General features: G+C 40.2%; 1 protein-coding gene across 23 annotated transcripts in view; it reads right to left on the reverse strand.

Annotated features, from left to right (window-relative positions):
• Positions 1-2,495, reverse strand: part of Erc1 (ELKS/RAB6-interacting/CAST family member 1) — a 502,961-nt gene extending 500,466 nt beyond the window's left edge. For 8 of the 23 annotated variants that reach the window (XM_021732176.3, XM_021732171.3, XM_040281168.2 and 5 more), the window contains exon 1: positions 1,863-2,127. The gene's annotated coding sequence lies outside the window, so the exon portion shown is untranslated. Of the gene's footprint in view, positions 1-1,862; positions 2,129-2,229; positions 2,248-2,274 lie in introns of those variants that run through there. The other 15 variants (XR_005731973.2, XM_040281165.2, XM_021732184.3 and 12 more) reach the window with 6 other exon arrangements.
• Positions 2,496-15,926: the final 13,431 nt, after the last annotated feature.

Consider the following 15,926-nt stretch of genomic DNA (forward strand, 5'->3'; position numbering starts at 1 on the left):
AGAAGTACATACACACAAGCTTCATCCAATATCTTAGTTCACATTTTTCCCAATTAATTAGGTCAATGTATAATCTAAAAGCCAAAATGAAATATGTGGATTTTAAGTTCTCCTTCCAATTCATCTAAAATCAAAATCAGTCACTATAGCAACTTATAATTCAATCTGTCCCAACACTTGCTTAATATTTAGTTTACAATCACAAATTGAATCACACATTCTCAATAGATTTATTATATACTGTTTCCTCTAAATCTCTTTAAGCAGAAGTATTTGCTAGAGGAAAACTGTCTGCTCAGTAAGTAGGCATTTAAAAAAAGCAACGATCTGCAACTACTGTAACTAATCTGTATATTTCTCTCTTGGGTTCCAGGAAAGCACTTCCCTGACTATTTTCCCAAATAAATTGGGTAAGCCTTCGGAAAGTCACTGCTTAAATTCCATCTCATGACGGTTTCTCTTCCTCCATAAATGAATTATTGAGAGTCATGCCTACTAACATCCATTACATAATTCATGTCTATCAAAGGACCTGTTTTCTGAAAGAGAAATAGCTTAAATATTTAACTGATAGGTAAGAATACTGTAATTTAACAGGAAGCAGGCATCCAGAAAAGATGCACGTTTACTGTCCTAAGTTGTGGAACATCAATGTGAACAACACTCAACACTGTTCATTCAGTAACATCTCCAATAACATGAGACACATGCTCCCAAAATGTTGTTAGAGCATTTCAAAGCACCTAACCTTAAGAACATATCTCAGAAATTGTGTGACCTACCTTTAAAAAATATCCATTTCATTTTTAAAGTGTTTAATAAATACTTAAATACATCTACAATTGAGAAATAAAAACAATCACCAAGAATTCAGTGCTGAACACAAAATTTCTAAATGTCCAGGTCTACTGAAAAACAAGCTGTAAAAAACAGCTGTGCTTTGAAACGTTTAAGCGTTTTTCATACAATTACCTTAAAAAAAAAAAAACTGTTCAAATTGTTCATTTTACCCACTCAAAGCAGTCAACAACCACCACCTGCAACTACTACTCCGAAAGATGTCTTTCAAAGCAATCATCTGAGTCTCAGGCCTCCTCTCAAGGGGCCAGAATAAAGACTTTGAAAAAAATATATATTTTAAGTGGTATAAAGAGATCTTTTAGGCACAGAGGAAAGAAAACTGGAAGACAACACCTTTACGGAATTATGAGTAAATGAGACCTATTTCCTAAAGGTTGGTGCCAGAATGAAGTTATTTAAACCCAAGATCTCCCCTCTTCTTGGGTGTGAAACTTCAGATCCATCCACCGTCACAATTTACCCAATCCAAAGGGAATTCTCTTCCCTACCCGACCCCCAACCCATCCCGTCAGGAAAAGAAAATGAAACAACCAAGACGCTAAAGTAGAAATGTGAGATTTACTGCAAAGCTTCTCCGACTAGCTCGAAGGCAACATCCAAAGCTCATCTCCTTTTTGAAATAAAACCTTTCATCTTCTACCTCACCCCCCCCAAAAAATAAATCTTCAATATTTTACATCAACCATCTAAACCCACAGATCCACCCTGACCGCACCCCAACCACAGGGGTCTTTCCCCACTACCTCGCGCGGAACATCACACCTCATACCTCTGCGACCCCCGGTTCTCCCAGAGCCCAGAGCCCCCACCTCCCACCTAGCCCGAGGTCCCCACCGCCACCGCCTCAGCTCCCGCCCAATCACGAAGCTCGGCTGGGTGGAGCCCGCCGGTGGGCTAGGGTGGGTTGGGGTGGGATCCGCCCTCCTGCCCTCCCGTACTTCACCATCCCCCCGACACACACACAGCCAGCAGTGGAGGGGGAGGGGGTCCCGAAGCCTCACCTACAGCTCCGCCCCTCCCCGGGGGCGCTCTGCCCTGCCCAGCCAGGGCCGGGGGCGAGAAGCCCAGAAGGGGAAGCAGAAGCCTCAGCGCCAGCGACAAGCGGGAAGCGCGAGGTCCCGCCCGACTTCCGAGCTGCCGCCACCGCGGCCGTCTCACCCTCCTCGAGGCTGTTGCTGCCACTGCCGCCCCAGCGCCCCCGCCGCAGCCACTACCACAGCCGCCGCCGCCGCCACAGCCACGGCGCGGCCCGGGCACCCGCGACGTCACCGCGCCCCGCCCCCTGCGCGAGACACCTAGACCCGCCCCTAGGCCCGGCCGCGCGACGCGCGTGCTCCTTCCCTGGCTCCCCGCCCTGTTTTCCCTCACCCTCCTGGGAACGCAACGCGGGGTTCGCAGCATCTGGGCGCCTACCAGGGCGCGTCGACACAGGTTCTGGCAAGAAGAGCGACTCGGGGCTACAGTGGTAATTCGGTGCTGAAGCCAAGTCGAAGACGCGGAGTGTATACACGGCCCTGCGGCCACTGGAGGGGACCGCCAGGGCAGCTCTGGCAAGAGGCGGTAGGTGGGAGCGAGTCGAGGCGGCGTTTGTCTCCTTCTGCTTGCCGTAGGAAGTGGACTGCTGGAAGCCTAAAGAGCGACTCGCCTCTTTCCCAAACCTTACAGTCGCCCCACCCCCTCCTTCGCGGCCCGTTACAGGAATCCGGCCACCGCCACCGCCACCACCGTAGGGAGTACTTGGGGTTGTCTGTAGAGTCAAGGCTGCAGTGGGCAGCCTTTGTCCAAGGGACGTTCGATTTTCTCCTCGCCCTTAGCTTTTGTGCCGCGGAGAGGCAGTGCGCTGCTAAGAAACACCGGGGCTGTCCACGCGGGCATCGCCGAAGTCCCTCGCCACTGTAGGTCGTTTTCCTTTGGAGATTATTCCAGCACAGGAGAGCGTGGGCGGAAATTAATGTCCGCATGCAGTCCCTGCGCTGTGCCAAGTGCTGGACTACGTTACCTGTTTAATTTAGCCCTTACAACACCAAAGGCGGACCTACCGGGCAACCGGTCCCCAGTTTGATGCAATTTAATTTTCTCACGCTGAATTGCAGTCGATTTTCGTTTTGTCAGAGCCATGCTAAGAGGTTTACAGCAGCCATTAATTTAATGTAGATAAACTATCTATAAACCGACAGAGTGACGTGAGTTATATTTATTCCCCGCCTCTCCGTGTTTATTAAGATAACTTAAAATGCCTTTGAGATGAGTGGAATTCAGAGTCATTTCATTCACACCTCCCACCATCATAATTAACTAGTTTACACTCCCTCACAATCTCATTAACATTTTCCCCGTCTGTCTTTAGTCTTCACAGTCATTCACTTAATTCTACTGTTTGATCCCGCCTAGGTTCTCTTAATTTTTTTCCCTCCCAGGATACACTTGAATCACTGCAGCTCTTGGGGACCTGAAGTCTCTCCTTTGAGTACTTCCAACATATGACTACCAATTGTTAGAGGAGGTGCTGCTTGACAAGGTGACTGTAATAGCTGGATAAGACAGGCATCCTAAACTAATTCATTTCCTAGATATCCAGGTACTGGATAAAAAAAGCTTTTTTCTCTATTCTTTAACTACTTTCAAGAACTTTCTCATCTCAGCCTCAAAGTCTAAACAAATTTCCCTTACCAGAAGTTTGGACTTGCTTGGATCTGTCCCCCTTTCTGACCTATGGGTGCCCCACCATTGTATTCTGGAAACACTTATTAACTTGTCTGATTCACAGCTGGAAAGGCATTTTGCCTCAGGATGACTCAACTCCGGGGTCTACAGCATTTGGGCACCTACCGGTGAGACTCAAGTCTCACCCATACCTGATTTAGCTAATACAGACCGAGTATTCTTTATCTGAAATGCCACAACTATAAATGTTTCAGATTGGGATTTTTTTTTTAATACTTGCATTTGTATAATGAGCTATTTTAGGGAGGGGACCCAAGTCTAAATGAAGTTCATTTATGTTTCATATACACATGATACAAATCCTGAAGGTAATTTTATATAATATTTTAATCAATATAAAAAAAGAGTTTCTTGGGATTTTCCACTTGCAGTATCATGTCAGCACTCGAAAATTTTTGGATTTTGAAGCCTTTCAGATTTCCAGATTAAGGCTGTATCATCTGTATTTTTTCTGCTTTGTTTTGCTTTGTTTTTTTAAGATGGGATCCTTCTGTTGCCCAGGCTGGTCTGGAACTCCTGAGAACCAGGGATCCTCCTGCTTCAGGTTCCTAAGTGCTGAAATACAAGCATGTGCTGCCACACATCCAACTTCATTTGTATGTAAATAAGACTTTGGACTTACAGTTCAGCAACTGAAATGCTCAACTTTTGAGGCGGTTGATATAGGGTAAATAAAATTTTCATGTGAGAAAGACATGAATTTTAAGGATATGGAAGCATAGCATTATGGATTGAATTGGTTTCCCTCAAAACTCATGTTGAAATTTTACTCCCCGATGAAGTCATACCCAATCTGCTATTTTGATGTGACAGCCCCAACAGACCAATATAAATACCAGGAAGAAAGTTAAAAGACAGCACAGAATGGGGAAAAGTTTTGCAAATAATATATCTGCTATTCTACCTACAAAGTACAAATCAAAATTAAACTATAAAAAGATACCCAGGTGGGTTGGGGATGTGGCTCAAGTGGTAGCGCGCTTGCCTGGCATGTGTGGGGCCCGCGTTCGATCCTCAGCACCACATACAAAACAAAGATGTTGTGTCCACCGATAACTAAAAAAAAAATATTGGAATATTCTCTCTCTCTCTCTCTCTCTCTCTCTCTCTCTCTCTCTCTCTCTCTCTCCCCCCCCCCTTCCCTCCCTCCCTCTCTCTTTTAAAAAAAAAAAAAAGATACCCAGGCCTGGAGGCAGACACCTGTAATCCCAGCAGTTTGGGAGGCTGAGAAAGGAAGATCATGAATTCAAAGCCAGCCTCAGCAAAAGCAAGGCACTAAGCAACTCAGACTCGTTCTTAAAATAAAATACAAAATAGGGCTGGGGATGTGGCAAAGTAGTTGAGTGCCCCTGAGTTCAATCCCCAGTACCAGAAAAAAAAAAAAAAAAGACTAGCCCATTTTAAAAATAAGGAATACTGGATACAGTGGCACTTGCCTTTAATCCTGGTGATTCTGGAGCCAGAGGCAAGAAGGTTACAAGTTCAGGGCCAACCTAGGCAATGTGTATAGAGACCTGTCTCAAAATAAAATAAAAAGGACTGGGGATATACCTCAGTGGTAGAGTGCTCCTGGTTTCAAGCCCCAGTATGATAAAAAAGAGAGATTTCTCCAAATATATTCAAATTGTTAATAAGGATGTAAAAAGTTCCTCAACATAGTCATTAGGAAAATGTAAATCAAAACTGAAACAAGATATCACATTAAACCCGTTAAGAAGGCTAAAGTTAAAAAGAAATGTTGGTTAGAGTGTAAAATGATGTAGCCATTTTATAAAATAATCTGCCAGTCCTTTCAAAAGTTAAAAGTTTCCCTATGACCCATCAATTCTACTTCTAAGTATATAGCCAAGAAAATGGAAAACATGTTCACACAAAAGTTTGTATGTGAATATTACAGCAGCATTATTTATAATAAATATACAGTAGAAACTAAATCCCTCATGATTTATGAAAAAGAACCCCTAGCTTTTCATTCATTGCTGGCTTGCAAGAAAATGAGGGCATTGCCCTTAAAGTCTTAGTGGCCTATAAACAACAAATTTCCTCACTAGATTGGGAGTTTGTTAACTGTTGGGAGTGGCAGGGGCAAGAGTTGACTGCCCTGGCAGCACTCTAGATACAAGTCAAATTTAAGTCACTTCCACATGTCTCTCATTCAAGGACCAGAGTAAAGGAGTAGTATTTTCCTGAGGATGAAAGATAAGCACTCAAGAGACTAAACTACAGAAACTGATGTGAATAGAAGTTCTGTGTGCTCACATTAACAAAGCAAGTCATATAGTTAGGTCCAACATAGTGGTATAAGGAAGTATACTCTGCCCACTCATTCCACAGAGTAGAGGGAGAGAAGAAAAAAGGGAAGAAAAATGACTTGGCCTTACCTTTAAGAAAACTTAATAAAAATTGTGCACTTCACTAATCCATATACCTCAGGGTAAAATCTTAGTGTATACAAAAAAAGAAAAATTTAGTACATTGTCATTCTTTGTCTGAAGGCAGATAAGAAATACAGCCTCCATTCTGGATTGTCATGTACCCAGTTAAAATTAAGAATATGTATTACTACTGGCATGGTGGTGCATGCCTGTAATCCCAGCAGTTTGGGAGGCTGAGGAAGGAGGATCATGAACTCAAAGCCAGCCTCAGCAATTTAGTGAGACCCTGAGCAACCCAGAAAGACCCTGTCTCTAAATAAAATATTAAAAAGGCTGGGGATGTGGCTCAGTGGTTAAGCGCTCAAAGGCTTCAACTCTGGCACAAAAAAAAAAAAAAAAAAAAAAAAAAGAAGAAGAAGAATACTAAAAACCAAGGATCAAGAAATGGGATACCATCAAATTAAAAGATACCCAGCAAAGGAAATGAACATGGAGAGCCTATAGATGGAGAAAATCATGACCAGCTAGCTACTCCTCTATTAAGGGATTAGTATTCAGAATATATAAAGAACTCAAAAGATAACCCAATCAATAAGGGAGCAAAAGAACTCAACAAACTTCTCAAAAGAAAAAACACAAATGGCCAACAAGTACATGAAAAAATCTTCCAACATTTCTAGCAGTCAGAGAGATGCAAATCAAAACTACACTAAGATTTCAACTTACTCCAGTCAGAATGATATTGATCCAAAATACAAACAATTATAAACTTTGGTGAGGTTGTTGGGGAAAAGAAACTCTTAAACATTATTGGTAGGACTACAGACTTATAAAAACACTCTGGAATGCAGTATGGTGATTCCTCAAAAAACTAGGAATGGAACTACCTACCATGTGATCCAGCTGTCCCACTCCTTGTATTTTCCCAGAAGATCTAAGTTGGCATCAGTAGTGATACGGCCACCTCAATGTTTATAGCAGCATAATTAACAATAGCTAAATTATGGAATCAACAATGGAGTTCTACTCAGCCAAAAAAAAAAAAGAATGAAATTATGGTGTTTGCCAGTAAATGGATGGAAATGGAGAATATCATGCCAAGTGAAATAAACCAAACTCAGAAACTCAAAGGTTAAATGTTTTCTCTCATGTGGAAGCTAGAGTAAAATAAAGGAAAGAAGGAGGGAAGGATAGTACAACATGAAGATAAAGGGAAGATAAGTAATTTAGAAGAGAGATTGAGAGGTGGAGTGGAAGGATGGATAAGAGGAGGCAATGCAGAATGAATTATTTAAAAATCATGTGTATGTATGATATACCACAGGAAATTTCACCTTTATGCATAAGTAAAAAGAACCCATCACATAAATGTATAGATGAGTGAAAGGAAGTCTAGTAAAGTAGAAGAAGGAGAATGGGAGATGGGAAGGAGGACAGGAGGGAAAAGGAGATAATCGAGAACTGGAATTGAATTCCATACATATATGAATTTGTCAGGATGAACCCAATTACTATGCATAACTATAAAGCTCTAATAAAAATAATATTAATAATTCCCTTATATTTCTTTTTTTAAGAGAGAGAGTTTTTTAATATTTATTTTTTAGTTTTTGGCGGACACAACATCTTGGTATGTGGTGCTGAGGATTGAACCCGGGCCACATGCATGCCAGGCGAGTGTGCTACTGCTTGAGCCACATCCCCAGCCCTCCCTTATATTTCTAGTTTAGGTTTTCTTTAAATCATTAAGAAAACACTTTAAAAATGTTTTACATTCCCCTTTTTCAAATTGACATATGGTTTATTCTTTAATGTTTTGAATTCAAAATACTAATGCAAATGTTTAATAATGGAATAAATTTGAATCAAGGTATATAAAAATCCAGGTGTGGTGGCGCACACCTATAATCCCAGCCGCTAGGGAGGCTGAGGCAGGAGGATGGCAGGCTTGAGGCCAGCCTCAGCAATTTAGCTAGACTCTACGAAACCTAGCAAGACCCTGTCTCAAAATAAAAAATAAAAAGGGCTGGAGATATGGCTTAGTGGTTAAGCACCCTTAGATTAAAACAAAAGATATATATTTTTAACAAAAGAATATCTGGGGCTGGGGTGGAGGCTCAGCAGTAGAACACTTGCCTCGCATGTGTGAAGCACTGGGTTCAATTCTCAGCACCACATATAAATAAATAAATTAAATAAAGGTCTATCAACAACTAAAAAAATATATTTAAAAAAAAAAAAGAATACCTGTTACTAGCCAGGTGCCATAGCACACACCTTTGATCCTAGCTACTTAAGAGGCTAAGACAGGAGGTAAATTTAAGGCCAGCTCAAAATACAAAACAAACAAACAACAACAACAAAAAAAAACAGGTGGCTCACACCTGTAATCCCTGGGTCTCTGGAAGCAAAGGCAGTTCAAAACCAGCCTCAGCAACAGGGAGGTGCTAAGCAACTCACTGAGACCCTGTCTCTAAATAAAATACAAAATAGGACTGGGATGTGGCTCAGTGGTTCAGTGCCCCTGAGTTCAATCCCCAGTACCACCCCTCCCAAAAAAACAACTAAAATTAATGGTACTGACTCAACTGCTGAGTTACATCCCCAGAGTCTCACTAAGTTGCCCAGGATGACCTCCCACGTGTGACCCTACTGTCTCAGCCTCTCAAATTGCTGGTATTACATGTGTATACCACCACCTGGCTCAAAAATGTAAAATATAAAAGGTTGGGGATCTAGCTCAGTAGTAGAGTACCACTGGGTTCAATCTTCCATAGGGGATGGTAGGGCAAGGTCTATTACTGAAGTATGTAGAAAATGACTATTGAGAGGAAACCTGTGCCACAAATTTAAAAAAAAAATCACTGAAATTTCAAAACTTCATTGATACATTCAATACATCTGAAGAACAAGTGAAATGGAAGATCCAACAAAAGAAAGTATCTATAATGCAGCACACAAAAAAATTGAGATAAAATATGACAGATTAAAAAGCAGTTTCCTAATTTAAATCTATTTAGAAATCCAAGAATGGAGGTGAGTTTATTTTCAAAGTGATCACGAGTTCTTTCCAAACTGATAAAAGACATTAATCTATAGATCAGGAATCCCTAAGAATACTAATCAGGATAAATGAAAAAATGTCCTAACTTGAAATATTGTAGTAAAATTTATATCATAGAAGACAAAGACCACATCTTAAAATCAGTTGTATCAGTTTCCTAGGACTGCCTATAACAAAGTGCCACAAATAGAATGGTTTGGACAATTGAAATTTTTGTCTCACAGGGAGTGTAGCTCAGTGATGGAGCTACACAACTATACATGTGCTTAGCATGCACATGTATAAGGTCTTGGATTTGATCTCTAGCAGCAAAAAAAAAAAAAAAAAAAGTTCTGGAGGCTGCAAGTTCAGAATCAAGGTGTCAGCAGGATAATGCCCCCTTTGAAACCTGTAAGGACATTCCTTTCTTGCCTCTTCCTGGCTTCTGGTGATTTGCTGGAATTCTTTACAAAGAATTGCAAAGTTGCAGCACTTCAGTCTCTGCCTTCATCATTACATGGAACTCTCCCTATGTCTTTTCTCCTGTTTTTGCTTGTTTTGTTTATGGTTATTTTGTTTTGAGACGGGTTTCTCTATATTGCCCAAGCTGTCCTCTAACTCCTTTATTCAAGTGATTCTCCTGTTTCAGCCTTCCAGGTGACTATAGGCACATGCTACTATGCTTGGCTTTCCAGTTCTTATAAGCCACACAAGTTATTTGGTATTAAGGACCCACTCTCCTCCAGTGTCTTCTCATCTTAACTAATTATGTCTGCAATGACACTATAGATGCTCCTCATTTATGATGTGGTTAGCAACCCTGTAAACCCATCATAAATTGAAAATAGTTTGAATCCATAATGCATTTAATACACCTAGTCCACCAACCATCATAGCAACAGTACATTGTGTTATCAGTTACTTCTGCTCATGATTGCATGGCTGACACAGCTGTAGCTTGCTACTGCTGCTCAGCATCGCCAGAGTAGTCATACCTCGTATTACTAGCCCAGGTGAAAGATCAAATTTCAAAATTCAAAGTATGCAAAATCCATGTCATTTTTGCACTATCTTAAGTCAAAAATTCATAAGTCAAACCATCATCAGGTAAGTACCATCTCTATTTCAAAATAAGGTCAACTTCTGAGGTACTGTGGGTCACAATCGCAACATATTTTTTTGAAGGACATAATTCAACCCATAACATCGATCAAATAAAGTTCAGCCTACTTACAAAGGAACATCAATTAGAATAACAGCAGAATGTATGAACAAATGAGAAGTTACAGAAGGTGGAAAAAAATCTTGAGTTGCTGAAAGAAAAGAAACTGTCATCTTAGAATTGTGTACCCAATGAAACATTTTGTAAGATGAAGGGCAAAATAAAGATACTTTCAGGTATATAAAAACAGTTTTACTAGCAATTGATCTTCATCAAAGAAGAATCTAAATTATACTTCAGAAGAAAAATAACCCTACAAAAAGATGTGAAACATAGGAAGATGGTGATCAAAGAAATTGGTGAAGGGGCTGGGGATGTGGCTCAAGCTGTAGGGCGCTGGCCTGGCATGCGTGCGGCCCCCCGGGTTCGATCCTCAGCACCACATACCAGCAAAGATGTTGTGTCCGCCGAGAACTAAAAAATAAATATTAAAAATTCTCTCCTCTCTCACTCTCTCTTTAAAAAAAAAAAAGAAAAAGAAATCGGTGAACATGTAGGTAAATCCAAATACACAATGTTTGTTATTTAAGAAGAAATAGAAATTCTGAATGTTCTAAACAAATTTAAATAATAGTAAATGCTATTGAATTTCTAAAAAATTTATACTGAGTTTGGTAGCATACATTTGTAGTTCCAGCTACTTGGGAGGCTAAGGGAGGAAGATTCAGAGTTTGCGTCCAATCTGGTAAAATAAATTCTCATATTTTCTTAAAAAGGCTTAGATTATTTGATAAATTAGTTATACAAAATATTCAAGGAAGCCAGGCAAGGTGGTACACGCTTATAACCCCAGCAGCTAAAGAGGCTAAGGCAGGAGGATTTCAAAACAAAAAAGATGTGAAAGAGAATGGTTCTACTCTAGCTCATTCAGTTAAGTATATAAAATATTGATACCAAAGCCAGACAAGGATAGTAAAAGAACATTAAATTGTAGAACAATTATACTTACAAAGAAAGATGCAAAAATATAAATTGCAAAGCAAATTCAACAGCATACTTAAAAGGTAGTGTATTATAGCTAAGTGGAGTTTACCCAGGTTTACAAATTGACAATATTTGAAAATCAGTTAGTGCAATTCACCATAACATTTTAAAAATGCAATCATATCAGTAGATAAAATATTTGATAAAATTCAATGCCAGGGGCTGGGGATGTGGCTCAAGCGGTAGCGCGCTCGCCTGGTGTGCGTGCGGCCCGGGTTGGATCCTCAGCACCACATTACAAAGATGTTGTGTCCGCCGAAAACTAAAAAAATAAATAAGTAAATATTTTAAAAATTCTCTTTCTCTCATCTCTCTCTTTAAAAAAAAATTCAATGCCAGTTTATAATTAAAAATTACCAAAATAAAGAGGAAATTTTCCTTAAAAAAAAAAAAAAAACTATTAACAGAAATCCTCCTGGACATGGTGGCACACTCCTTCAATCCTAGCAGTTCAGGAGGCTGAGACGGGAGGATCACAAGTTCAAAGCCAACCTCAGTAAGGGCAAGGCACTAAGCATCTCAGTGAGACCCTGTCTCTAAATAAAATAAAATACAAGTGGCTTGGGAGACTGAGGCAGGAGAATTGCAAGTTCAAAGTCAGCCTTAGCAAAAAGCAAGGCACTAAGCAAGTCACTGAGACTCTATCTCTAAATAAAGTATAAAATAAGGTTGGGGATGTGGCTTAATAGTTGAGTGCCCCTGAGTTCAATCCCCAGTACCAAATTTAAAAAAAATCCTGGGCTGGGGATGTGGCTCAAGCGGTAGCGCGCTCACCTGACATGCGTGCGGCCCAGGTTCGATGCTCAGTACCACATACAAAGATGTTGTGTCCGACGAAAACTGAAAAATAAATATTAAAAAATTCTCTCTCTCTCTCTCTCTCTCTCTCTCTCTCTCTCTCTCTCTCTCTCTCTCTCTCTTTAAAAAAAATCCTATAACAGCAACAAAAAATTTTAAATGTACTCCTTTTAAAATCGGGGCTGGAGTGGGCCACTCCTGTAATCCCAGCGATTTGAGAGGCTGAGGCAGGAGGATCACAAATTCAAACCCAGTCTCAGCAACTTTGCAAGCCTCTGAGCACCTTGGGAGATATGGCTTGGCAGTTAAGCACCCCTGGGTTCAAGCCCTGGTACTGGACAGGTAGTTCAGGGGTAGGGCAATTGCCTAGCATGTGTGAAGCCCTGCATTTAATTTGCAGCACTGAAAAGAGAGAGGAGGCAGGAGAGGGGGCAGAGAGAGAAATGGAGGGAGGGAGGAAGGAAAGAAGGAATGAAAAAAAGAAATTACTAATTCACAGATGATATGATTGTTACCTTTAAGGTTTTCTATATGGGAGAATCTAAACATTAAAGAATTTAGTAAAGCATCTAGATACAAAATAAATACACAAAAAGCAAGCCAATACTACTTTTTATTTTTTTTTAAAGAGAGAAAGATGAGAGAGAGAATTTTAATTTTTTTTTTTTTTTTAGTTTTGGCAGACACAACATCTTTGTTTATATGTGGTGCTGAGGATCGAACCTGGGCCGCACGCATGCCAGGCGAGCTCGCTACCGCTTGAGCCACATCCCCAGCCCCCAATACTACTTTTGTGTTGGGAGTGGGTACCAGGAATTGAACTCACGGGCATTCAACCACTGGGCTACATCCCCAGCCCTATTTTGTGTTTTATTTAGAGATAGAGTCTCAGTCACTTGCTTAGGGCCTCGCTAAATTGCTGAAGCTGGCTTTGAACAAGCCACTGGGATTACAGGCATGCACACTGTGCTAGGTGCCAATGCTACATGCTATTTAGAAAATGTAATTTTAAAATGATACCTGAAGAAAAATATATAAATGAGCCATAAACCTATGATGAGATACTCAACTTCAGATAAATGAAATGCAAATTGAAAATTACACTGAAATATCATCAGATTGGGAAAAATTCATAATATTGGGCTTGGGTTGTGGCTCAGCGGTAGAGCACTCACCTAGCACATGTGAAGCCCTGAGTTCAATCCTCAGCACCATATAAAAATAAATAAATAAAGGTATTTTTTTAAAAATTCAAAACCTTTATAACATAGTATTAGAAATACAAGAAACAGGCAATCTCACACTTTGCTGGTGAAAATATAAAACAGTACAATAATAAGTCTTAATCTGAAGACTTATTAGGCATCATGTAACAAAACTACATATGTATGAGTGCCCTTGGACTCAGTGCTCTCATTTCTAGGATGTGTTAGTTAGCTTTCTGTCAATATAATAAAATATCTGAGATATTAACTTATAAACATAGAAGGTTTATTTTGGCTCGGGTTTTAGAGGTTCCAGTCTCTGGATAGACTCACATTTATAGGCCTCTGGTGGGGATGCCAGATGGAAAAGGTGGGAACACCTCATGGCCAGGAAGCAAAAAAGAAAGGGGAAGGATCTGGAGCCCCACAATCCCCTTTGGGGGCACGCCCTGAGTAACCTAAAAACTTCCCACTAGGCACCACCTCTTAAGTGTTCCACCACCTCCTAATAGCACCATATTAACCAGCCCTTTAACACATGGGCTTTGAGGGGATATTTATGAGTCCAAAACTGGTCAACAGATTTACCATAAATAGATACCTCCACAAACATTTAACAATACATACACAGGTTATTCATTGAGGCATTATTTATAGAAGCAAAATACTGAAAACATAGTTGGATAAACTATGGTATATATACATAATTGGGAAAAGCAGTTGTGAAAAAGAAAGAAGAAATCTCCATACTGCTTTCCAAATTGGCTGCACCAATTTGCAGTCCCACCAACAAGGAACAAGTGAACCCTTTTCCCCACATCCTCGCCAGCATTTGTTGTTGTTTGACTTCATAATGGCTGCCAATCTTACTGGAGTGAGATGGTATCTTAGGGTGGTTTTGATTTGAGATTTCTTGGAAAGCTGAGAATGGAACCATCATTTGACCCAGCTATTCCCCTTCTCAGTCTATTCCCTAAAGACCTAAAAAAAGCATGCTATAGGGACACTGCTACATCGATGTTCATAGCAACACAATTCACAATAGCAAAACTGTGGAACCAACCTAGATGCCCTTCAATAGACGAATGGATTAAAAAAATGTGGCATTTATACACAATGGAGTATTACTCTGCATTAAAAAATGACAAAATCATAGAATTTGGAGGGAAATGGATGGCATTAGAGCAGATTATGATAAGTGAAGCTAGCCAATCCCTAAAAAACAAATGCCAAATGTCTTCTTTGATATAAGGAGAGTAACTAAGAACAGAGTAGGGATGAAGAGCATGAGAAGAAGATTAACATTAAACAGGGATGAGAGGTGGGAGGGAAAGGGGGAGAGAAGGGAAATTGCATGGAAATGGAAGGAGACCCTCAGGGTTATACAAAATTACATACAAAAGGAAGTGAGGGGAAAGGGAAAAATAATACAAGGGGGAGAAATGAATTACAGTAGAGGGGGTAGAGAGAGAAGAGGGGAGGGGAGGGGAGGGGAGGGGGGATAGTAGAGAATAGGAAAGGCAGCAGAATACATCAGACACTAGAATGGCAATATGTAAATCAATGGAAGTGTAACTGATGTGATTCTGCAATCTGTATATGGGGTAAAAATGGGAGTTCATAACCCACTTGAATCAAAGTGTGAAATATGATATGTCAAGAACTATGTAATGTTTTGAACAACCAACAATAAAAAAAAGAATTGAAAAAAAAGAAAGAAGATCTTTAAAGACTGATAGAGTGATTTATAAGTTATATTGTTGTGTGCTACCTTAGTGTAAGACAAGAAGGAAATATATGCTTAGTTTCCTTAAAAAGAAAACAGGAAGGATGACCAGCTACTGATTAAGGTTACTACGTTATTCTGCAAGGGCTACCATAACAAAATACCACAGACTGGATGGCTTAAACAATGGAATGTATTTCTCACAGTTCTAGAGGCTGGAAGTCCACCATCAAAGTGCTAGGAAATTTGGGTTTCCGATGAGGCCCCACTTCTTGGCCTAGAATGGCTGCCTTCCATTATGCCCTCCCATGACTTTTTCTCTGTGCATAAAGAAACAGAGAAAGCACACTCTGGTATCCTTTCTTTTTACAAGGACTCTACCACTAAACTACATCCCCAACCCCAGAAACAGATTTAATTTTTTTGTTTTTGTTTTTTCCTGCTGTTAGAGCTATCACAGAGAAAGCATAGATTCCCACTTCTCAATGGGAAGCATGTACAAGAATTTGAGTCTGCGTTTCATCTGCCACAGCAGGCAAACCTTTGGGAAAGATTGAGAACATCAAAGATGTAGATAAAGAAGTCTACAACCATACCACACTGAACATACCCTATCTTTTCTGATAAAGGTGTCCAAGCACTGAAGCATCCAATATTTAGAGAATGGTAAGATAAATAAGAACCAGCAACAGGGACTGAGGACTATTTATGCCATATGCTACTGATAAGCCCATAAAATGAGAACTAAGAATTTACATTGGATTTAGTAATGTAAACATCAATGGGGATGACAAGAGCAGTTGTTGGTGTGATTGAGTTGAAAGTTTGATTGGTTTAAGAGAGAATGGGTTGGATAGAAATATAGATTGTGAATATTAGCAATTATTCAGAGAATTTTTGCTGTTAGTAGGAGCTGGGGCCTAAGATGTAGCTCAGTGGTAGAACACTTGCCTAACATGTGTGAGACCCCAGGTTCAATCTCCAGTCT

Source organism: Ictidomys tridecemlineatus, chromosome 6, assembly GCF_052094955.1.
Source record: "Ictidomys tridecemlineatus isolate mIctTri1 chromosome 6, mIctTri1.hap1, whole genome shotgun sequence".
Lineage (NCBI taxonomy): Eukaryota > Metazoa > Chordata > Mammalia > Rodentia > Sciuridae > Ictidomys > Ictidomys tridecemlineatus.